This window comes from Meriones unguiculatus, chromosome 3 (assembly GCF_030254825.1).
Source record: "Meriones unguiculatus strain TT.TT164.6M chromosome 3, Bangor_MerUng_6.1, whole genome shotgun sequence".
NCBI classification, from domain to species: domain Eukaryota; kingdom Metazoa; phylum Chordata; class Mammalia; order Rodentia; family Muridae; genus Meriones; species Meriones unguiculatus.
The window spans coordinates 16,610,218-16,632,632 of NC_083351.1; the positions used below are offsets into that span (position 1 = coordinate 16,610,218).

Below are 22,415 nucleotides of genomic sequence, written 5' to 3' on the forward strand. Positions count from 1 at the left end.
AAGTGATAGAACACACCCAAGTGTGCGTGAGAGGTTTTCGGGAGGGAGAGTCCACCTCGGTGTCCCTCCGGTGGCTGTGTATAGGTGACCTGGGTGGCCTGTGAAGGCTTAGATGTTTGATAAGAGCCTTAACAATGACAGGGCAGGTTCTGAAGCACACGGAGGAGGGGGGTTTAGGGAGCTTCCTAGGCCCCAGGCTTTACTCAAGGGAGTTAAGGTGTTCTCAGTGTGCACAGTCTACAGTCTTGTTTGTGAGATTCCTAGAATATTTCAGGTTTGCCCCTGGGAAGGCTTGAAAGGCCGTATACACTTAGGCTCATTGCTGTTTTAACCGCCTCTTCGAAAGCGCGTGGGGTTTCCCCTGCGTGTATGTCTGTGCACCTTATGTGTACTTGAAGAGTGTGGATCTCCTGGAACTGGAGTCACAGGCAGGTGTGAGCTGCCATGTAGGTTCTAGGAATTGAAGCCAAGTCCTCTGGAAGAGCAGCAAGGACTCTTAACCTCTGAGCCATCTCTTCAGCCCCGTTTCCACATTCTAGTTTTAAATATCTCTGCATAAAGGAACTATCACATGCTGAGTGGTGGCGGCCCAGGCCTTTAATCCCACCTCTTGGGAGGCAGAGGCAGGCGCATCTCACTGAGTTTGAGGCCAGCCTGTCCACAGAGTGAGTTCTGGGAGACACAGGGCTACACGAAGAAACCCTGTCTCAAAAAACAACAAAAACAAACAAAACCAAAAGCAGCATCTGTATGTGCAGGCAGCCCTTATAGCAAATGACAGCCTGGGGTAAAAGAAGTCTTTCCTGGGGTCCCTTAATATTTTTGTTTTCCAGACAGGGTTTCTCTGTGTAGCCCTGGCTGTCCTGAACTCACCTTGAATTCACAGCGATCCGCCTGCCTCTGCCTCCCAGAGTGCTGGGGTCACAGGCATGCGCCACTGTGCCCGGCGGTCCCTTCACTTTTGCTGCAGGTTTATCCTGCCTCAAAACGACAGGGTCTCACACAATTCAGGGCTGGAGACTGGGAGCGATCTAGATCAGGGGTGGTGCCTTGGGGTCTCTGATGTGTTCATAGTAAAATGCTATTAAGGTGTTTAGAGTTAGGCTGGAGGCCTGGCTGAGACTGGGGACCCATTGAAGGTGGCCCAGGCACACTACCACTGTAGGGAGACCTCAGTTCCTCACAGGCAGGCTCCATACCCTGATTACATCTGTTGACATGGGAAGGACCTGGGGCCCTGTGAGTGGTGAGAGGCAGCTGAGCGCCAGGGCCTCTGCGTTAATTCGCCGCTCTCTGCTCTTAAAGGGGTATGTGATGTCACTAGACACTTCAAGGTCCAGCCACCCTGACCTCCCTGAGACAATGGCTGTAGCTGGCACTCGCCAGGCCATTCCACCTGTGACTTCTCTATCGCTGTGGTAAACATCATGACTGTCTTAGGGTTTTATTGCTGTGAAGAGACACCATGACCAAGGCAGCTCTTAAAAAGGCAAACATTTAATTGGGGGGCTGGCTTACAGCTTCAGAGGTTCAGTCCTTTTCCATCGTGGTGGGAAGCATGGAATTGTGCAGGCAGACACGGTGCTGGGGGAGTTGCTGAGAATTCTCCATCTTGATCGGCAGGCAGCAGAAGGGGACTGGATTCCACTCTGGGCAGAGCTCGAGTGTATATGGGAGATCTCGAAGGAGACATTCCTATTCAAACCACCACAAAGACCAAGGCCGTTTATAAAGAACGTGTTTAATTGTGCTTACAGTTTCAGAGGCTTAGAGTCTCTGATGGGTGGCAGAGCAAAGACAGGAGGGCCGGAGCAGCTGAGAGCTCTCAGCTTGATGTAGAAGGAGGAGGCACAGAGAGACAGAGAATGGCACGGATCTTTTGAAACCTCAGAGCACACCCCCAGTGACACACCAATCAGTCCTGCCAATTAAGGACCAAGAATTGAAACATAGGATGGGGGCCAATGTCATCCAAACCACTACAACCTGTACCTACCTGTCAAGTGCAACTGTGAGAGCTGGACCTAGGCTCACGGAGACAGACCCTTCTCAAAGACTGGCCTTTTATCCTACAGCAGGGCACAGACCACTGATTCCCGGCGGCCATTATTATCTATGGCTCTGAAATTCACGCTGCTCTGTGGGCTCAGGACCCACAACATTTGGCCACCCTAGGAGACTTCTTCAGGCATGAATTTCCCATTTTGCATGTATCCCTTAAACATACAATCGTTCTGGTCTTTCTGGGCCAGTCTCCTTTGGGGACTGTTTGTCTAGGTGGGAAGAGCCTGGGGTCTGTGTCCACTGGCCCTTGCTGGCAGGCTTGAGCAAGCCCCTATTCCTCTCTGTGGCTCTGTATGTCCCTTGCTGATGTAGAGGTTGTAGTGACGTGTCTGACGGTGCTGTGGTCTCACTTCTGTCTGGAGGAGATGTGACATTTTAGAAACAGCCGCTACTGAAACAAACCGGGTCTTGTCATTCTCCCAGGTGCCAGTCAGAAGGCAGAGCCAGGTGCTGTGGGAAATGGGCTAGGCAGTGCCTGGATGCTGAGGCTATACAAGGGACCTACTGTCAGGACCTGTGACAAAATGGATGGCAGAGGGACCCAACGGAAGAGAGGATGGCGTGAGATCTCAGGTTCAAGGCCACATTTTATCATGGTGGAGAAGACATGGGCGCTGAAGCAGCTCAGCCAGAGGTAGCTGGAGATCCTGCCATAGCTGCTATGTTGCTTTTCCTGGGAATATGGAACAAAGACAGCCCACCGACGAGGTATTTAAAGAGTCCCAGCTGGATGAGGCGGTGCACGCCTTTAATCTCTGCACTCAGGAGGCAGGTAAATCACTGTGAGTTTGAGGCCAGCCTGGTCTGCAGAGAGTGAGTTCCAGGATAGCCAGGGCTACACAGAGAAACCCTGTCTCAAGCAAACAAACAAAGAAGAATGAATGAATGAATGAAAGAAAGGAAGGAAGAAAGAAAAAGGAAGGAAGGAAGGAAGAAAGAAAGAAAGAAAGAAAGAAAGAAAGAAAGAAAGAAAGAAAGAAAGAACCCCACCTGAGTCCAGCTTGGTGGACTGACAGGCCATTTTGGCTTCCTCATAGCAGCACAGTGAAGGGGGATTTACAGAGCATGGATGACTCAGAAAGAGCCGTGTCACCCAAAAGTCCCACATCTCTGCGGGATGGCCTTACAAAGGACAGCATCATGGAGTCCTGCCTTCAGTTTCCCTTCCTTCTGTGAACTCAGGGGAGGCAGCCGGGAGCGAGCAAACCATCAGGTTGGGGGCTGGCAACCCCTCCACCTCACAGTCTCTGGTGAAGAGCGGCAGGCCCAGCATCCTCACCTGGCTGTCTCAGTGTGTCTCCTGATTTCGTTGCTATGGCTACGGGATAAGGGTTCTACTGGTCACCACAGCAACCTTTGCTCCATCACAGGTTGTGACATACCTGGAGGAAAAAAGAAAGCTATAGAGGGCAGCTTATTTGTATCTTGGTGGATCAGGAAGCCTAGAGCAAACTAAAAAGGGCCAGGCTGTGGCCTTCAACCGCCTGCCCCTCCTGACTGATGCATGCCGGGCAAGTGCGACGTCCCAAATGTTCCACAAGCTCCAAGTCTTCACGGCAACTAAAGGGGGCCATTGTTTGCTCAGTATTTCCTGCTCACTGTGCACCGAGTACTAGATGGAGCTCTTCTCATTTGACCCTAAAGACTAGTTTAAAATTATCTGCCCTTACAAGATAAGGCAACTGAAGTCCAGAGGGGAAGGGATGACTCTAGCAAAATCGAGCAGGGGAGCATTGTCTCCTCTCACACGACACCCTCTTCAGGCATTCTCGGAAGCTGAAGGGTGGGGCAAGCATGAGGAGGTTAGCCCTGTGGGTCTGAGAATCAACTCCACCAGCTCGCTAGTTTCAAGGCCGCGGTGTATCATCTCCCTGGGCCTGTTCCCTCCTCTGTAGAATGAAGGGCTGCTTTGCGTATCACCTGAAAACTAGGGACTGGCGGTTCCGGTGGGGCCAGGGAGATGAGCGGTTTCGGTCTGTGAGGCCTAAGACGTGGGCTGCTTTTCTTGACGCCAGTGCCAAGATGTGGGACAGGAAGTGGCCAAAGGTCTCCGAGCCATTGTTCCACGTCTATCATAGGCGAAGGCCCTAGAATAGGAAAGGCAGGGTAACAAAACAAAACTAGGAGAACTTTATCTAGAACTTTCCTTTCATACCAGAGCCTTCCAGGGAAACAGAAACTTCTGGACTGTCACTGCTAAGTTCCAAACATTCCAGAGGGCTCAGCAGGAAATCTGTCACAGCCCGACCCAGGATTGGCATCGGCCAGCCAGAGGCCTGGCTGGGCAAAGCACCTCCCACTGGCAGCCTCTGCCTTGGTCCTGCCCTGCACCCAGCAAGCTGGCCTTCCCCCAGCTGCAGCAGTGGATGGCTGCCCAGCCCGCCCACTGAGCTTGGGAATCTCTTCTCTGGGTAGCAGCCTCGTTCCTTGGCCACAGAACCCTGTAGCCCAGGACACCAGCATACTGTGTCTCCGATGCTGAGCCTCACCCAGGGTCACAGCCCTTCCTGGGGCCTTCTTGGCTGGTGGAGGAAGCAGCCTCTCCACACCCCTCTGTTGGTGGACTGCAAGGGCCCCTAGGGACATCACGCCCAGGGAGTGGCTGAGTGTCCCATTCCTCGAGGCCGGTTCAGTCTTGGCTGCCTTTAGTCTGAGAGTCCCTTGGGGATGGGGGGGGGCGCTGCTCCCCATGGGCTCCCTCCATGTTTTGCCGAGCGCTTAGCACTGAACACCACGGGTGTGCTCCTGGGCTGTCTCTGACCAGGTGAGGAAGGACCGCACGTCAGCCCACTCTGCTCCATTCAGTCCAAGTGGCTGGAAGGAAATGAGGCTCTGTCAAAGGCTCCTGCAGGGTTTCTTTCCTTCTTTTCTTGCCTTATTTTATGTATATGAGTGCTCTATCTGCATGTACACCTGTACGCCAGAGGAGGGCACCAGATCTCATTACAGATGGTTGTGAGCCACCATGTGGTTGCTGGGAATTGAACTCGGGACCTCTGGAACAGCAGCCAGTGCTCTTAACCACTGAGCCATCTCTGCAACCTCCTGCAGGATTTCTAAGCCTGTTTAGTGGAGGTCAGGCGCATGGCATTCCTTAGTGGGCAGGTCCGGGAGGGGGCAAGGGTCTTCACCTTTCATTTCGGGAATTTACACAAGAGTCTTTTTTTTTTTTTCTCTTGCTTTTGTATTGGTAGGGCTTGAACCCAGGGCCATGCACATGTTAGAGGAGTGCCCTACATGTGAGCTACAGTTTTCACAAGATTTTTTTTTTGGCTTGTTGCCTTTCTACAGCTTTTCTGCAGTAAAACTGATACATAGAGGCTGGAGCTTACAAGCACACACCAGCCTCTCTGGCTCCTCAGTATTGGCAGCTGTAGGCTTTTAAAGGCCCCAACCTAGTGAGGTGTCTGAAGAACTAGAGACTAACATTGCCAGCCCAGGCCTGGGGGAATGAACACAGCTGTCTGATGACACTTGGGCTGGTGGCCTTCGGCACCAGTCCAAGGCCATTGCAGGGCAGGCCTGGGGAGAGCCAGCACTGGTTTTATAAGCCAGCATGTGGTTGCTGGGAATTGAACTCGGGACCTCTGGAAGAGCAGACAGTGCTCCTAACTGCTGAGCCATCTCTCCAGCCCCAGCCCACACTGGTTTCAGGCTCAGCTCGGGCTTTATCTGGGACAAGGTCACCTTAAATAGGCTGAGCTGCCCTTCACCCTCCTCTGCTCTTCTTGTGGCTTCCCAAGGTCTGACTCCAGGCCACACGCTTCAGAGCTCCCCCGATGCACACTGTGGCTGTGTGTTAATGTTTTCTCTGGGTTCTCCTTGCAGACACAGTCATGCTGGGCAGGCACCGTGATGTGAAGGCCATGGGGATGAGGAGATGAGTCAGCCATGCACAGGACAGCTGACTAAGGAGGTGGTGGGAGGCAGGTATCCCGTCTCCATCTTCATTTATTCACTTTTACTACTGTTTTTCGTTTTTCTTTTAAACGGGGTCTCTTAATATATCCCTGGCTGTCCTGGAACTCAATATGTAGACCAGGCTGGCCTTGAGCTCACAGAGATCTACCTACCTCTACTTCCTGAGAGCTTTGAGCACCATACCCAGCAGGCCACAGATTCTCCACCCCCCCCAACACACACCCAAGTCGGGGTGTCTCTGTGTGTCCCTGGCTGTTTTGGAACCCACTCTGGAGACCAGGCTGGCCTCAGACTCAGAGATCCACCTGCCTCTGTCTCCCGAGTGCTGAGGTTAAAGGCGTGTGCCATCATCCCAAAGGCCCCAGATTGTTAATCCAGGTGTTCCCCAGGGGCTCTCAGGCTCAAGATGGCTCCTCCCCACGAGTCCCACATGCGTCCTCTCTCCCTTTCATTCCCACAAAGGCTGCACAGGCGTTAGAGGCCTGAGGTTAAAAAGACTGCCCTGCCCAGGCATAAAGGGAGCCATGTCTCCTTTGTCATCCTTGGAGTCATCCCCACCACTTGGGGGATGCGGGTCCATGGGAAGGAAGGAGAGAGAGAGAAAACAAGAACCCCCTCCAGAAGCTCCGGCCAGGCTCTCCCTTACCTCCGGAATTTCCAGAATTTACCAGAATTGCTCAAGTCGCTTTTGGTCAGGAAATGCTTTAGTGGAATAGGCCTTTCCCACAATACCCCCCTCCCCCCGGCAAAGTGCTCAGAGGTCTGGGAGGACAGAAGGCAAAAGGCGCCCAGCCTCTGCTCCAAGGAAGAGGAGGTCAGCCTCAGGAGGGATTTGCTTGAGGTCTTCCATCCAGTGAGAGACTGAGCCGAGCTCCACGGTGGGCAGAACCTGCTTGCTGGGTCTGTTGCCCCTGGGATATCTTTCCTAAGCTCTCTCCAGGGAAGGTGAAGCCGAGACTCCTCGTAACGGCATTGCTCGTCGCAAAGCAGAAGGCCTAGCAGGCAAGTCGTCCCCATCCTCCCACCTGAAAGGGTGCGGCTCTCACCCTCGCTTTACAGCAGGAGCCTGGGAAGCCTGCCTGAGGTGGGGCAGCTGGGAAGTGCTGGTATCTGAGGTGGGCTTGGTGGTCCAGGATCCCAGCATGCCTAGGGGTGAGGCTGGAGCCTCACGTGGTGAGTCAGGGGATCAGGTGAGACAGCCCTGGGCCAAGCAGGGAGCCCCAGTGATAAGCAGGGCAGGACGAAGGCCCCAAGCGCCCCTTTCAGTGAGGCCCGGCCAGCTGGCAGGCCCGGCCAGCCTGCAACCTGAGCCATCACCAACCAGCCTCCCAGACTCTCGGGTTCCAGGAGCCTGAGGTACAGCAGGCTTGACAGGGGACGAGTGCTCACAGCCTAACACACCACAGATGCTTCCACTCAGAGGCACCTCCAGAAGTTTGGGACAAAATGTCTCCTTTTGGTGATGGGGAAACTGAGGCCAGGAATGCATAAAGGATTCCATTCTTGCTGTTTTCCTCACCACCTCAGTCCATTTTCCAGGACGAGGCTTAGTGCCCGGCTGGCACTCAACAAACACCGTCAGAACGGCAGAGTGAGAGGGAGCCACTTTTCTGAGTAGGTAAAACACACAGGAAAGCAGGCGAAGGCTCAAGTGACAGCCTGCTTGCTGTCGGAACACAGCTCATCCCAAGCCCCAATAACAACAGGAAAGGAGTCACAAAGAGCAAAGGTTTTGCTTTCATGAGACTAAGTCACTCATAGGCACATATCTTGGAATCTGTCTCAACACTTAAAAAGACCACACCTACTGGGCCAGCCCAGGCACAGGTTGAAAAGTTACCAGCAGGAACCCTGTGCAAACCCCAAGGGAACTCAGAAAACTAGATGGAATACTCACAGTGCTCCCAACACTTGAGAGGTGGAGACAGGAGAATCAGCTACACAGGGAGAAGTTTGCCTTGAATCCATAAACACATGAGACCATGTCTCAAAAAAAAAAAAAAAAAAAAGGGGGGGGGAAGAAATAGAGGGAGAGGGAGAAAGACTATAGACAGAAAACAGACTCAGGAGAGAAAAAAGCGAGGGAGGGAGAGAAACTAGAATATAGGAGAGAGTAGCCCAGTGGTTAGAGTGCTGCCCAGGCAAGAAGCCCTGTAGCGCTGCATAAGGCCAGGCATGGCGCCTCATTGCACAACCCTGGTATGCGGTTAAGGAGGAGGATCACCTTTCACTGTGTAGCAGGTTCAAAGCCAGCTTAAACTACAGGAGACTGATCCTGACTCAAAAAGCAAAAGAAAAACTGGACCAAAAATGGCACTGGCAGGCATCGTGGCACGTACTTTTGATTACAGTTCGGGGGGGGGGGCAGAGACAGGTGGATCTCTGTGAGTTCCAGGACAGCCTGGTCTACGCAGTGAGCTCCAGGACAGCAAGAACTACATCCGGAGAGCCTGTCTCAGACAGACAGTCCCCGAACCTGGACGGAGCTCGCCCTCCTGGATGTGGAGAATGACAGCGGCGAGTGCCTGTACCTGCACACATTCGTGGACCCGTATGTGCCGGGGACATCCCAAGAAACAGGTGTGTCCAAGCAGAGGAATGTGGCCGAGGCCCGGAAGGCCACGGACACGTTTAATGGACTATGTAGGACTTGCGCTTTCTGTGGGGCCCAACTCTGCTGGGCAAGTCACGTGGTTCTCAGATTGGCCAAGGCCAACGACACCGTCTCAAAGAGCATCTACACAGAGGAAACTGGATAATATTTGTCATAAATAACGAGAAATGGAAACACTGCCAGGTCTCTCCGGGCTGGTAAGTCCGTGTCTGTTTTCCTTCCTCCCTGCTCAGAGGTAGTTAGTGCCCTGACCTAGCTGGTGCTGCCAATGCCAAAGTCGAGGGCTGCTGCTCGCCCGCAAAGGCGAGGTGTGGGGCGTGGAGGCCGGGGAGCCGGAACCGGGCGCTCCTCCATCCCTTCCCAACCCCCATCTGCCCAGCTGAGAAGCCTTGCACCCACACACCACACAACACCAGCCTTTGTCCCGGCTTCTCATTGTTCCAGGGCTCTTACGTCACTTCTGCACAGCTAGCAGCCTGTGGCTGTGGCCTTTATGCAGGTTTTAACCCACAGAACCCGGCGGCTCCGTGGCTCCTTCGGGGTGATCCCGGTACAAGCCACCTTACCAGGCGTAAAAGCCAGCCCCTATCCCTAGTAGTCAGGGCACCCACGCCAGGGCCCCCATTGGCTGATAGCGGACCTATAGGATCGTGCTATAGGAGTTCCTGCCGCACCCCTGAGCAGGAATGCTGGACTCACAGTTGGCTTTGGGTTTTGCAGAGATGGTCTTTGCTTCCCCCGACTTTTCCGTGGCGCCTGGCCAGTTCCGGGTGCTCTTGAACCCACCCGAATGCATTGTTCGTTGTATACTGAGGCGTAATTCTCCCACCTCCCCGTTACCCCGCCTTCTTCCTCCCGATTGCTGGATGGCTCGTTTTGGACGAGGCTCTGCTCATTGGGAGTGATGGCCACCCATTACCTCTTGAGGCAAATCTCTTGCCCTCTCTGAGATTGGGTTTCGCCAGGTGTCTACCTGGGCTGCTGAAACCCACCACGCTAGGTTAAGAAAGGAGTGTGCCAGCCTCTGCCTGGGAGCCGGCACTAAGATGGCGCATGTGTCCTGCTTGGCCTGAGCGTTGGCTGCTGGCAAAAAGCCCAGAGGCAGAGTTCAGCCAGGAGAGGGAGGAAGCTGGAGTCCCAGCTCAGCTGGGCTTGCAGAGTGACCTGGTCTCCTTCCCGCCCCAAGACTCAGTTTCTCCATTTGCCAAACGAGAATTGGACTAGAGAAGCACTTCCTGGGCTGATTGGGGGTGGGGGGTGGGGGTGGGGAAACACTACCTTTGGGGAAACATTCTTCCAGAATGTTGACGGCTAAGATTTCTGAGCCAGGGTTGGCATGGCGCCAAACACCTTTAATCCCCATACTCAGGAGCCAGAGGCAGGAGGGTCTCACATGTCACAAGTCCCATGTCCTGGGAAGGCCCTGCTGATGGCAACAGTTGTGCAAGTGGATTAAAGCAAGTCTTTCCTCGTAGAAGGTACTCTTTGGCAAGGCCCTATCAGCGAGGCAGTGCAACCCAGCAATTCTCTAACACAAGCGGCCGCAGCTGCTCTCCGTCTACCTGTCTATAACCTCTGCGGCTACCTTGGGAAAGGGCCCCTGTCTCAGGAACAAGGACTGCAAAGCACTGTGCTGGGTTGGGGGAGGGTCCTTAGGGGTTCCTCCAGTCCCGAGCTGGGAAACATCCCTCCTGGAACTGCCGTGTGGAGTATTTCTGGCTTCCAGGCCGTGACCACCGTAGGAAGAGAGCCCCCGGTGTGGCCGGCTTTCACTGGGAAGAGAAAGGGCGGAGCGCATCGCTGTTCAGGGAAATAAGGTCCATGGAGTTGCAGGGGTTTTGAGAAGAGAGCAGGAAGACGGAAGTGAGGCGCAATTGTCCTGGCAAGGACAAAGATAATCTAAAAGGAGACACTTACATCCCTTTGGCGAACAGAATGTTGAAACAGAGTGTCCAGGGGTCTCTTTAGGCATCTCATGCTGGAAGAAAAAAAAAAAAGCTTGGTGTGGTGGCACACACCTTTGGTCCCAGTACTCAAGAAGCGGAGGCTAGCCTGGTCTACATAGCTAGCTCCAAGCCAGCCAGGGCTACATAAAGAGTCCCTGTTTCAAACAAAACAAAAAGATAAAGTGGGCGGGTGAGTTGGCTCAGCAGGCAAAAATGCTTGTTGCACAAACCTGGCAATGTGAGTTCAAACCCCGGAAAGCGGTAGGAGAGAACCAACTCCCAAAAGTTTGTGCTCTGACCTCCACACATAAGCTGTGGCACACGCACACACACTATATATATAAAACTGAAGCTGTATACAGAAGGGAGGTAGAAGTTGTCTAGGAAAAGGGGCCCTCTCCTAAAAGATCTCAGAAAATGGGGAGCAGTGATAGTTCCAAAACAATGCCCCATGTTTCCTGGACATGCTCTATGTGGGTCTCCGTGTGCCCTTCCCTTGAACTCAGGCTCCTTACTACTTTGACCAATAGAATATGAACAAAATGACTTCAACCTTGGGAAATTACAGGTGCCACAACCCATTTTCCTGGGAAGTCTGTTCTTGGAAGGCAGCCACCATGCTTTGCCCACGCCACTGAAGAGGCCCTGTTTGGTGTTCGGGCTGATTTCCCCAGCTGAGTTCCAAGTTGCCAACCAGTGCTAACTCCCAGAGATGGGAGAGAGGAGGTCCTTGGTCACAGCACATCTGCTCATGGTTTGACTGAAATCACAAGCACCTCAGCATCTTCATGAGAGGAGGACAGCCCTCCTCCGCAGACCTCCGAGAGCCACTGAGAGGAGACACTGTGGCTTACTTACTTCTGTAATCCTCGCTCTTGGGAGGCCAAGGCAGATGGAGTTTCGGGAGTATAATGCCAGCCTGATCTACGTAATAAGAGCCACCCCTCAATCTGGAAAAAAAAAAGAAAAGAAAAGAAAAAGCTAGATTGTGTAAATTCAAGGTCCAGCCTCACCTCTTTCTCTGTAAAACGATGATAACATCAGTGTCTGTATTATAGCACGACTGAAAGAGAAGAGCGTGAGTTTGCAGGGTGTGGGGGCACACACCTATAATCCAGAGCTCAGGAGGGGACACTGAAGGACTAGAAGTCCTGAGCTGGAACTGAGGTCCCTCTGGCTTGTGTAGCTGGTGCTTTGCCACCTGGACCATCTCTCCCCGGCCGCTGCCTTTCGTATTTTTTGTTTCTGAGACAGGGTGTCTCAGGACAGAAACCCTAGGTGGCCTGCCTCCGCCTCTTCCACAGGCACCATCACCATCACCATCACAGGCCTTCAGTGTTCTTTCTCTGTCTTGGCTTGTCCGTGCCTCATGAAGCCCCCGTGAGGCTGGCATGGCAGTGAGCTGATCCCTGCTTGACAGAGACAGGGACGGAGGCCAAGGATAATGTTAGTACCTTTTCTTTACAGTGTCTCAGTGGCTGCCAAGGACCTTGTTGTCCTTCTGCAAAGGAACCAGGATTCAGAGGCCCACAGGCCACGCCCTGTGTGTGTGTGTGTGTGTGTGTGTGGTGATACTGGCCTGTGTGGCCTTTTGCACCACAGGCCGTCTGGAAGGAGGGGTGTTTTCCTACTTGATGACAGACAGCAGCCAGTTTGTAAGTCATCTTCAGGAATGCCTGAAATTCCTCTCAGTGATTCATCCTTTCTGTTGGGCTCTGGGAACACTCTCTTCCCCTGGAAAATTTACTAAGGGCGAGAGCTAAGTGTGGGATGAGCATAACAAATACCTGTATGCAATCCCAGCATTCCAGAGGCTGAACCGGAGCAGCTCAAGGCCAGCCTGGGGCAGAGGACACAGATGGCCAGTGAGGTGGCACTCTGTGCGATGCTGGGAGAGCAAGCATGCCGACCTGAGTCCCATCCGTAGATTCTATGGTAGAAAGACAGAACTGACTGGGCTGGGGGAGGGAGGTGCTTGACTTCCTTCCACAGATGGAAGAACTATCATCCAGGAGGAGATACGACAATGGCCAGGGACACACAGCCGTCCAGAGCCTGGGATGAGTGAGCAGGGCATCAGGGTACGTTCCTGTGAGTCTCATGGCCACAAAGAACCTCCCTCATGGAGCTCTGAGCTGGCTTCATTCTGCAGCCCCGAGCCCTGACTCAGAGGTTAGGCTATTTGGGCTGCCCCTTCCTTACTCACTCAAACACACACTCTCTCCTTTCTTTGCTCACTTATTCCTTGGGAGGCTGAGGGTGGAACCCAGGACCTTGTGCATGCCAGGCAAGCATGTTACCACTGAACCATCCAGCCCCACCACTTCCTTTTCTTCCGGTATGAGGACCTGGTTTGTCATTAAGGGAACCACTCTACCACTCTACCCACTCTCAGGTCCCTGGAGCTGTGTTTGGAGGTAGTTCAGGGCCCAGCTCTGCTCCTATCTAGTCCTCGGGCCGTCCTGAACCCTTCCAGTCCATTCCTTCCTTGTCTCAGTAACAAAATACGTCTCTCCTTTTGCATTAAAGAATTCTAATTAAGGTGAGGTGACACATCTGTAATTCCAACACTCAGGAGGTGGAGGTTGGAGGATCACGGAGTTCAAAACCAACTTCAGCTGTGTAGTAAGTTCGAGGTCAGCCTGGCTTACCTGAAGACTCTGCCTCAAAAAACAAAAGGAAGGGTGATAGTGCACATCTTCAATCTCAGCACCCGAGAGGTTCAGACAGGCAGAGGCCAGCTTAGTCTACACAGTAAGGCCCTGTCTCAAACAAAACTGAACAAGAATCCTAAATGAAAAACCCACTTTTGCCAGGGGTAGCGGTCTACATCTCTAATCCTGGCACTCGGGTGGCAGAGGCAGGCAGATCTCTGAGTTCAAGGCCAGCCAGATCTACAGAGCAAGTTCCGGGACAGCCAGGATCTACACAGAGAAACCCTGTCTTGAAAAAGGCAAAAATCAAAACCCCCACTCTCCCTCGAAGAGAGTGAAGATTGAAGAGGCGGAGCTGGTGGCTTGGCAATTCTCCGCTCCTGCCTCCCCAGCCAGGCTGCTTCCACCGGGTACAGTGCCAGCTACCTGGAGCTGGTGGGTTCTGAGGCGGGAAGAGAAAAGAAGGCGGTGAGGGGGAGCTGACAGGGTCGAGCATCAGATCCAGGTTCCCCTGTTCAATCAGCCTAGCTGTGAGAGTCAGCTGCAGTGTGAGGTAGCTACGGCAGACGCTAGGGGTACGGCTGAGCAGCTCACAGGGTGGATTTCAGCTCTGAGGGCCCGCCCTCCCTGGCTGAGCCTGAGAACTGCCCGGGCAGCAGCTGCCCCAGGGTTAGGGATAACACTTGCCTTGTATGGATGTTATGAGGGTCAAAGGAGATAGGACGGACGTTCTTGGCACAGCACCCAGACGTTTAGTAAGTCTTGAGTAAACAGTATCTAGGTGTTATGGCACCAGCACAGGCAGACTCAGTCTGGAAGACCCTGGCAGTCTCGCAGGAGACAACAAATCCTGGGCTCCCCTTCTAACACCCACCTCTGGACCGAAAATAACCTTCCTGGGATGCCCCCAGGGCTTTGTGGCTCCTCCCAGGCCTCTACGGTAAGCTGGGCCCGAGGAGCAGGGATCTGGCCTCGTCTCTCCCGTTAGGATTTTCGGTTTAGTGGAAGCCTGAGATATCCCAGAGCCCAGTCCCAGGACTTCTCCAAAGCCCCAAAGTTTCCTGGGATGACCTAGCACCCCCCCTCCACTCCTCTCTCCGACTAGAGACAGGTAGAGGTGAGGGCCCAGCCTAACCAGCAGTATAGTCTCTGCAGTCTGGAGCTTCATGCAGCAGCAGCTCAGAGCTCTCCAGCCTCCTCTCTCTCAGGCCAGCCTTGCCCTCCTGGCCTAGGGCCTCCATGGGCATCTGCAAAGGAGCCACGTGTGCTGGCCAGGAGCCACTTGGACTCTTGGGCGTCTCTTACAATGGCTGCATTCAGAGCGAAGCTGGCCCATGGAGCCAGGGTGCAAGTTCAGACACCAACCAAGGGGCGGCCGAGGATGGGGGAGCGGTGGTAGCGGCCCTCGGCACAGCCAAGCCTGGTGTCGGGGGTGGCCACCCCACAGCTGGGGCCACCAAGCTTGGGGCTCCCTGGGGCCCAGCAAGGGAGAGTCTGGAAGCAGACAGAGGGATGCATTACTCATGGGCCCTCGCCCATGCTCTCGCTGGCATCTGCAGGCCCCTAGCCAGGAATGACGTGGGTTGGCTCCCAAGCAATCCTTGCAGTAACAGCTGGGGCTTCTGCGCCTCTTCTCCCAGGGTCCTGAGTAGGGACCCATGGCTCCCTGCAACTGTCTCTGTCCCTTCATCTCCCCCAAAGCCCTCACTGGCTCCCTAGGGACTTCACCTGGGGGGTCCAGACTGCCCCTTCCTCCCATCAGCTTTCCCACTTGAGCTTGAAACTCTACCCTTGGGGCAGGTAGAAAGAAAAGCAGCCTCATAGTGGAGACGGACTTGACTCCACCCTGACCACGCATCTTTCCTCCCCATTTCCAGACTGTTTCTTGCAGTCACATGACCTGAGTTGGTCCCAGGCTATTCCATCCCCCAGCTTGGGCATAATACTCTGGAGAGGGTCTGAGGAAGTAGCCCAGTTGATACAATGTTTGCCAGGCAAGTCCCGGACTTGAGTTCCACCCGCAGAACCAAACGTGGTAGCTTACGTTTGTGAGGGGGAACACCGAAGGGTTCCTGGCGTGCTGGCCGGGCAACCCAGCCCGTTTGGCTAGCTCCAGGCCAATCAGAGACCTTATTTCAGAAACCAAGTCGGGCCTGCGTGGGGGTGGAGTGGGGTAAAGTAGCAATGCGGCCTTTAATCCCAGCCCTCCAATCCCCGGCAGAGATCTTGCTGTTGTCACTAGTGGGTTTGAAGATGGATCTGCGGTAGATTCCCAGAGGGTGGGTGTAGGAGTCAGGTGGGAGGGCTCAGGCTAGCCCAGGACTGTATCTGCCGGGTTCTGGTTGTTCGGTGGAGGGACTCTGCTCAGAGCGCACAGCCTATGCTAGGCTGAGCTTCAGACTTCCACATTCTCTTCATGGAGCCTCGTACGTCTGGAGTACAGGCATCCATGGTCCAGTGCCTACTGAGCAGCCTGGAGAGCAACTGATTCTCTTCTTTCTCTGTAAATGATGCATTTGAGGTAGAGAGCTAAAAAAAACAAAACAAAACAAAACAACAACAACAACAAAAAACACCCTTGCCTGTTTGCCAGGCCTGGTGTCAAACAAACTTGTGAGATATCAGACAGGAGGTTTGAGAGTTTGAGGCCAGCCTGGTCTACATAGCAAGTTCAGGGCCAGCCAGACCCACTCTGTGTGAAAAACAGGAGAGATATGTGTGTGTGCCTAACTTCCTATGATCCTGCCCCTTCTTTAGGAGTTGAGGTGTGCCGGGTACCCATCCTCTGGCACTCATTTGCCATCCTGTCAAATGAGATTCCCTATCCTCAGGTGAAAATCGGGAGCCGGCTGTGGGATTCAGGGAGCTGAGCCGTGAGTCCAGCTTCCAACGGGACAGCCTAACACCTGTGTCGCCAGCAGGTCTGGTGGCCGTCACAGTTCACATCCTGTTGTTCTTCGCAGATGAGCAGAGAGGAGGCCAGGAAGAGGCCGGAAGGCCTGGCTCAGAGGTCGACTCCTTCGGGGTTTGGAGTGGCCCACAGGAAGGGCAAGGGTGAGTGGACACTGCCTGGAGTCTGCCCACAGGCCTGGGCCCTTCCAGCCAGCAGCCCCAAGGTGCTAGCAGACTGTTAGTGCGAGCGAGCGTCACATCCGAGCCACAGTGAGCCTGCAGGGCAGACAGGGTCTCGGTGAGGCCAAACGCACCAGTCCCTGGCCATCTCGCCTCGGACGGTCCCTGTCTTCTCGCTGATGGATAGCTACCTGGAGGGCAGGCCCGCCCCAACTGATGACAATGGTCACTTGAGAGTGGGACGGACAGACAGGCTCCAAGGGGAAAGGAGAGTTTCTAGGAAGATGGGTAGGACACAGCCCAGGGGACTGATGAAGCCACTGCCCGTCACACCTCCTGGGCTTCTCAGAGCAGGCGGGCACAGAGCCTCCAGGTTCCCAGCTGGTTGAGGGGTGGCTGACACACCTCGACCTGTGCCACCCTGGGTCATGTCACAGCCTCCAGGCTCAGTCCCCTCATCAGTAAATAGGGTTAGTTGGCATTGTATTGGCCGGGTCTTGGGTAGATTAAGTCGCCTTGCCCTCTCTACATAGCTGAGCTTGACTTTGAACTTCAGATCTTCCTGCTTCCACCTCCTCACAGGCATGCAGCGCCAACGCCGGTTTGGAGAATTGCTTCAGATTTTTATTTTATTTTATGTAGATGAGGATTTTGTCTGCCTGTGTATAGCTGTACCTTGTGCCTGGCTGGGGCCCGTGGGGCTTGGAAAAGGGTACCAGATGCCTTGGAACTGGAGTCATGAACGGTTGAGCTGCCGTGTGGGTGCTGGGAATTGAACTTTGGTCTTCTGGAAGAGCAGCCGGTGCTCCTAACTTCTGAGCCATCCATCTCTCGTGTGTTCCCTTTTAGTCTTTACAAGGGCCGGAGAACTAGATGCAGTTTTCAGATTGGAAGAGCATACAGGGTTCTTAATTCCCACAGTAAGCAGCTGAGACGGGGAATGTCAAGTTCTCTCCCAAGAACGCAACAGAAAGGGTCGTATCCCTCAGAGCAGCTGTGGGAAATGTGTGCCCATAAAGCCTCAGGACGGGCTCTGGCACACAGTAAGCACTTTACGAGTTCAGGGTGAAGGGCTGGAGAGATGGAGTTAAGAGCACTTGCTGGTTTTCCAGAGGACCAGAGTTCAATCCCCAGAACCCACATGACAGCTCAGAGCCATCTGTAACTCCAAGATCCTTAAGGCACCCTTTGAGGCACAAGTGGGCAGGCCCCACCCTAAGACTGCTGTAATGTCCATACTGGCCACTCCCAACCTCCTCCCAGCCCTGCTCTATGAATGGAAATGGCCATTTCCAGCCTTTCTCACAGAAGGCAGCCAAGCTCCACCCTTCCGAAAGAAAAAACAAAACCAACCCAAACCCCCTCAAGATTGGGCTACAGAATCCCACCAATCCCCAAACTCAAAATCCCACCAATCCCTGAGCATGTCCCATGATCAGGCCACAAAATGGCACCAATCTCAGACCCAGACCACCCTGAAAAGCTCCGCCCTGCCTCAGACCCTGTATGAAGCCTGCCTCCTGCTCTGCTCTTGGCTACTTCTCATCAGAGGGTGCAGAGTCGCTCTCCCTCTCATGTCTTTCCCAATAAATCTCTTGTGTGAGGTTTGCTCTGCCACGTGAAGTTCGCTTTGTCGCGTGACTTTGTGGAGTTCCTTGGCTCCCGACTGTTAGCATACGTTGCCCCCCAGAGCTGCAACACTTACAGATCCAACGCCTTCTGCTGGCCTCCCGAGGGCCTCAGGCATGCACGTGGCACACAGAAAAGTGCGTACAACCAAAACAGCCATGTACAGAAAAATAAATAAACGAAGGTGAAGGCATGGACACCCAACTCAGTGTTAGGTCACCACCGGCAAGACTGCGGGAGCCTTCGGGAGAGGACTCGGGGCAGCGGGTTCCTCTCAACCCGTGGGTCTCGACCCCTTTGGCAAACCTCTGTCTCCAAAAACATTTACATTACGACTCATAAACAGTAGCAGAATTACAGTTATGAAGTAGCAACGAAAATAAGTTGGCGGTTGGCAGAGGTCACCGTGCGGAACTGTATCGAAGGGTCGCAGCGTTAGGAAGGTTGCGGTGCTGGCTGCCAGACTCACTGATCAATAAGAGTTTAGCCCTGATGCAGAGTTTGACTCTGATACAGCTGTTGATGCATCGTTGACCTTATGGTATGTATAATACGCTGCGGGTACAAAAATAATAGTCCTTTATGTTCAAGTAACAGCAAAGTGGTTTAAAGTCTGAACACGTATGACCTTGGGCAGGGCATCATCCCTTTCATCAGAGATTTCCTGAGACTCCCAAAGGAAACTATAAACTGTTTACAGTTAAAGATAGCCTACCTTCCTGTATCCCTGAGGGTTGCTGTTTGCCTTATCAATCTCGGTCCTGTCAGATGGACCACCCAGTGACCTCATATGAGGAGCTGGACCCACACTTGCTGTGTCTTATCCTGCCCTGAAAGGCCCATACTCATTTTCTCTGGTGCGTCCCCCATCCTTCTGAGTGACCCTCTTTCTCCTAACCCTTAAAACATGTCACTAAACCTCAGCTGTGCTTGGCTAGTCCTGGTCGGAGCCGTCAATCCGGTTTGCCTGGAGTCAAGGGGCCTGAACATCACCGGGAACTCCTCAAATGTGCTGGCGGTGACAGTGGGGAGCAGGGAACAGTCTCAGGAGACGCCAGGTCTGGGGACTGATGGACACGGTGGCTCAGTGAGGCCTGAGGAAGGTTGAGTCCCCAACTCTGCCTCTCTCCACGTTGCACTGATCCAGGAGAAGGTGAGCTCGTGGATTCATGTGGCTGCCAGCAACATCCTGGAGACAAAGCGTCCTGGCGCGTCCTGGTGCTTGCAAAAAAGTGAGCAACCAGGGCATGGTAGCTCAAACCTGCAATCCTAACACTTGGGAAGCTGAGGTAAGAGGATCGCTGAAAGTCTATGGCCATTGCAGCAAATGATAGGGCAGAGTGAGAGTTCGCACCAAAACCGAACCAACCCCAAAAGTAAAAGCCTCTCAGGAGGATCTCTGTGAGTTTCAAGGCCAGCCTGGTCTACAAAGTGAATTCCAGGACAGCCAGGGGTACACAGAGAAAGTCTGTCCTTTATGGGGGGTGGGGGGTGGGGCAAGAAAAGGAAAGGAAAGAAAGAAAAGAAAAAAAGAAAAACCTAAAGTACCTAAAGTAACAAAGAACTGAAGAGCAGCCTCTCCAACCAGCGGTTTAAGACCGGGTGAGCTGAGTCATGTGATCTGCCCTGGACCAATGACAGCATCTGAAACCTTTGGTACCCCAAAGTTGGAAGGGAGTGTGCCTTTCCCGGCAGTAGGGGTCTGGAGGGAGGAGGCGTTTGTTGGGAAAGCCCCAGGAGGGCGGTGGATGGCGCTTGAAGAGCTAGTGACCTTGTTGGCCGGGGCTAGGGCAGGAGGGACTGAGAGTTGCACAAACAACTTAAGCAGCAGGGAGCGGCGCTGCTCTCAGGGCTGCGGATCCCGGAGGAAGTGGTTTATTTGGACTGAGGGTGGAGGTGTGTTTGCCAGAGAGATCCCTGGAGGCCCGAAGCCTGGAATCTGAGAAAGACTTGGGGGGGGGGGTGAGAGTCAGGGGGAACAGCACCAGCAAAGATCTCTGGGCTTCAGACGCTAAGCCAGGACGCGTAGCCTCAGAGCCAGAATTAAAGCTGGGGGCATGGCTCGGCTAGTAACCCATGCGCCTAGCGTGCACAAGGCCCTAGGTTCAATCCCCGGCATCTCCTAAGACAGGGACTGGTCTGTGCCTGACATCACTTGGGAAGTCAGGCAGGAGGATGCCCGTCTTCAGCTAGGTGCCAAGTTTAAAGCCAGCCTGGGGTATCCCCATGAGATCCTCTTAGCTTATAGCATAGGGGTGTGGCGCAAAGATAGCACTTATACAGCGTGCCTGGGTCCTGAGTTCAATCGCTGGCATCACCTCTCCCATGTTGGAGAGGGGAACGACAGGGGACCTTGCTGAGCACTTACTGAGTCACGTGACAGCATTCTCTACTTGGGAAAACTGTTATTCCCCATGGAGACTGAGACACACACGGAAGGTCAGGTGATGCGCTCAGAGCCACACAGCTGCCGTGGGCGGAGCCGGGCTTCGGATGCTGGCGGTCTGACTCAGGTCTCCACCCTGGCAGCAGGAAGGAGAGTGGACCTTCATACCCTGAGTCACTGCCGTCGGGGACACCCACATCTGTCAGACAAAGAAAGCACCTCCCCCCCCCCCCCACCCTGTGTCCAGAGGGCAAGGAGGAGCGTTTGTTGGAGCCCAGCCCTTTCCTCAGGCCCGAGAGCTGAGGCAGGGAAGGGATGTGGAGGGAGATCTAAGATATCAGAGACCCTGGTCTGCAGTCCTCATTGTTTCTGATACCACACCAGAAGGAGGGGGCTGGGGGCGGGGCTTGGCCCGAGGATGTCAGCTGTGACCAGTGTGGCGGCTGGCCCTTGGGATCTGTTTTCCTGCCCCCACCCCCAGCCCACGCATTCTCCACAACCAGCAGATTTTGTGTTCCCATGGACTTCCCCTCAAGAAAAAACAAAACCATTCATTATTAATAGTCTTCTGGGGGCTGGGGAAGTGGCCTTGTGGGCAAAGCATGAGGACCTGAGTTCGAATCTCCAGCTTTCACATAAAAAGCCAGCTGGAAGCCTGGTGATTGGTGGCACACGCCTTTTATTCCAGCCCTCGGGAGGCAGAGGCAGGCGGGTCTTTGCGAGTTTGAGGCCAGCCTGATCTACAGAGTGAGTTCCAGGACAGCCGAGGCTACACAGAGAAACCCTGTCTCACACACACACACAGACACACACACACACACACACAAGCCAGTCTGGTGGTGGGCATCTGTAACCACAGTGGCTGGGCCAGCTTAGCCAACCAGTGAGCTCCCAGTTCAGTGAGAAACCCTGTCTCAAAAAACAAGATGGATGGTTCATGAGATGGTTCAGAGGGTAAAGACACTTGCTGCAGACCCTGCAGACCTGAGCTCTACCACCATGGAAGTGAAAACAGGCTCCTGTAAGCTGTCCTCTGACCTCCACGTGGGTACCATGTCAGCCGTGTGTGCAGGCGCAAGCACACAAACACAAGTAATTAAATAAGTGTAATAATAACTGATGATAATTTTTTCAAAAAACAAATAAAAATATGGGTTCCGACGGAGGTGCCACTTGATGTTGACCTCTGACCCCCACCTCCGTGTACACACACATGCATGCCCAGCACACATGCAAACAAGCCAGCCTTGGTGGCTGTATCTACACCAACGTGAGCATGGAAGCATAGAATACCTTTGTTTTGTTTCCACACAGAGTCTCACTTCATGGCCCTGGAACTCACTCTGGAGACCAGGCTGGCCTGGAACTCACAGAGATCTGCCTGCCTGTGCCTTTTGAGGGCTGGGATGTGTACCACCACACCCTGGCAAGAACCTGCTTTTGTAAAAGATGAAGGTGGAAGACATGCAGTCAGGAGAGGAAGCTACTGGGCCTCAGCTGGAGGCCCAGGGCTTCTATTCCCTTGAACTCCATAATGCTTCTCGCTGTTGAAGTTATTTCAGACTGAGAGCTCATACAATGAACTCTAAAACACCTTTTGTTGAGGTCATCTTTTTTTTTTGCTGTGGTCACATCTTCTCTAGATAGGAAAGATATAAAGATAGGATGTAAATAGCATTTGGGAAGAAGAGGCGGAAAGACTGCTAGCCTAGGCTACATAAGTAGCGAGTTCAAGGCCAGCCTTGGATACAGAGAAACCCTGTCTCAAAACAACAATCACATATTTGTATTTTAAGTATGTGAAAATATACTGCAGGGCCAGTAAGATGGGTTTCTCTGTGTAACCTTGGCTGCCCCAGACTCGCTTTGTTGACTAAGCTGGCTCTGAACTCACAGAGATCCACCTGCCTCTGTCTCTCAAGTGCTGGCATTACAGGCGGGCGCTGACACCACCCTGCTTCTTTTATTTCTTTCTCAATGGACTTCCTTAGGGCTGTGCACAGATGATGGGTGAGAGGTCACAGGTAATGGGTGAGAGGTCATAGGTGATGGGTGAGAGGTCACCTTTCCAGCAGCTGCACCAGTGGAGAAAATGTCCCCCAGCAACCATGAATTGCCTAGCCATCCAT

At 53.6% G+C, this 22,415-nt stretch overlaps 3 long non-coding RNA genes across 4 annotated transcripts; 1 reads left to right on the plus strand and 2 right to left on the minus strand.

Annotated features, from left to right (window-relative positions):
- Positions 1 to 1,514: 1,514 nt before the first annotated feature.
- On the minus strand, positions 1,515 to 9,829 carry LOC132652970 (uncharacterized). 2 transcript variants are annotated; one of them, XR_009590561.1, is made up of 4 exons: positions 9,299 to 9,829; positions 3,985 to 4,151; positions 3,344 to 3,446; positions 1,515 to 1,695 (listed from the first exon to the last, which is right to left on the minus strand). It is a non-coding gene; the product is annotated as an uncharacterized LOC132652970 (long non-coding RNA). The 2 variants fall into 2 exon arrangements; XR_009590560.1 differs by lacking the exon at positions 1,515 to 1,695 and having other exon boundaries at positions 1,718 to 3,446.
- On the plus strand, positions 6,752 to 17,894 carry LOC132652971 (uncharacterized). Its single transcript, XR_009590562.1, has 2 exons — positions 6,752 to 8,796; positions 11,114 to 17,894. It is a non-coding gene; the product is annotated as an uncharacterized LOC132652971 (long non-coding RNA).
- LOC132652972 (uncharacterized) lies at positions 10,312 to 11,783 on the minus strand. Its single transcript, XR_009590563.1, has 3 exons — positions 11,653 to 11,783; positions 11,404 to 11,495; positions 10,312 to 10,577 (listed from the first exon to the last, which is right to left on the minus strand). It is a non-coding gene; the product is annotated as an uncharacterized LOC132652972 (long non-coding RNA).
- Positions 17,895 to 22,415: the final 4,521 nt, after the last annotated feature.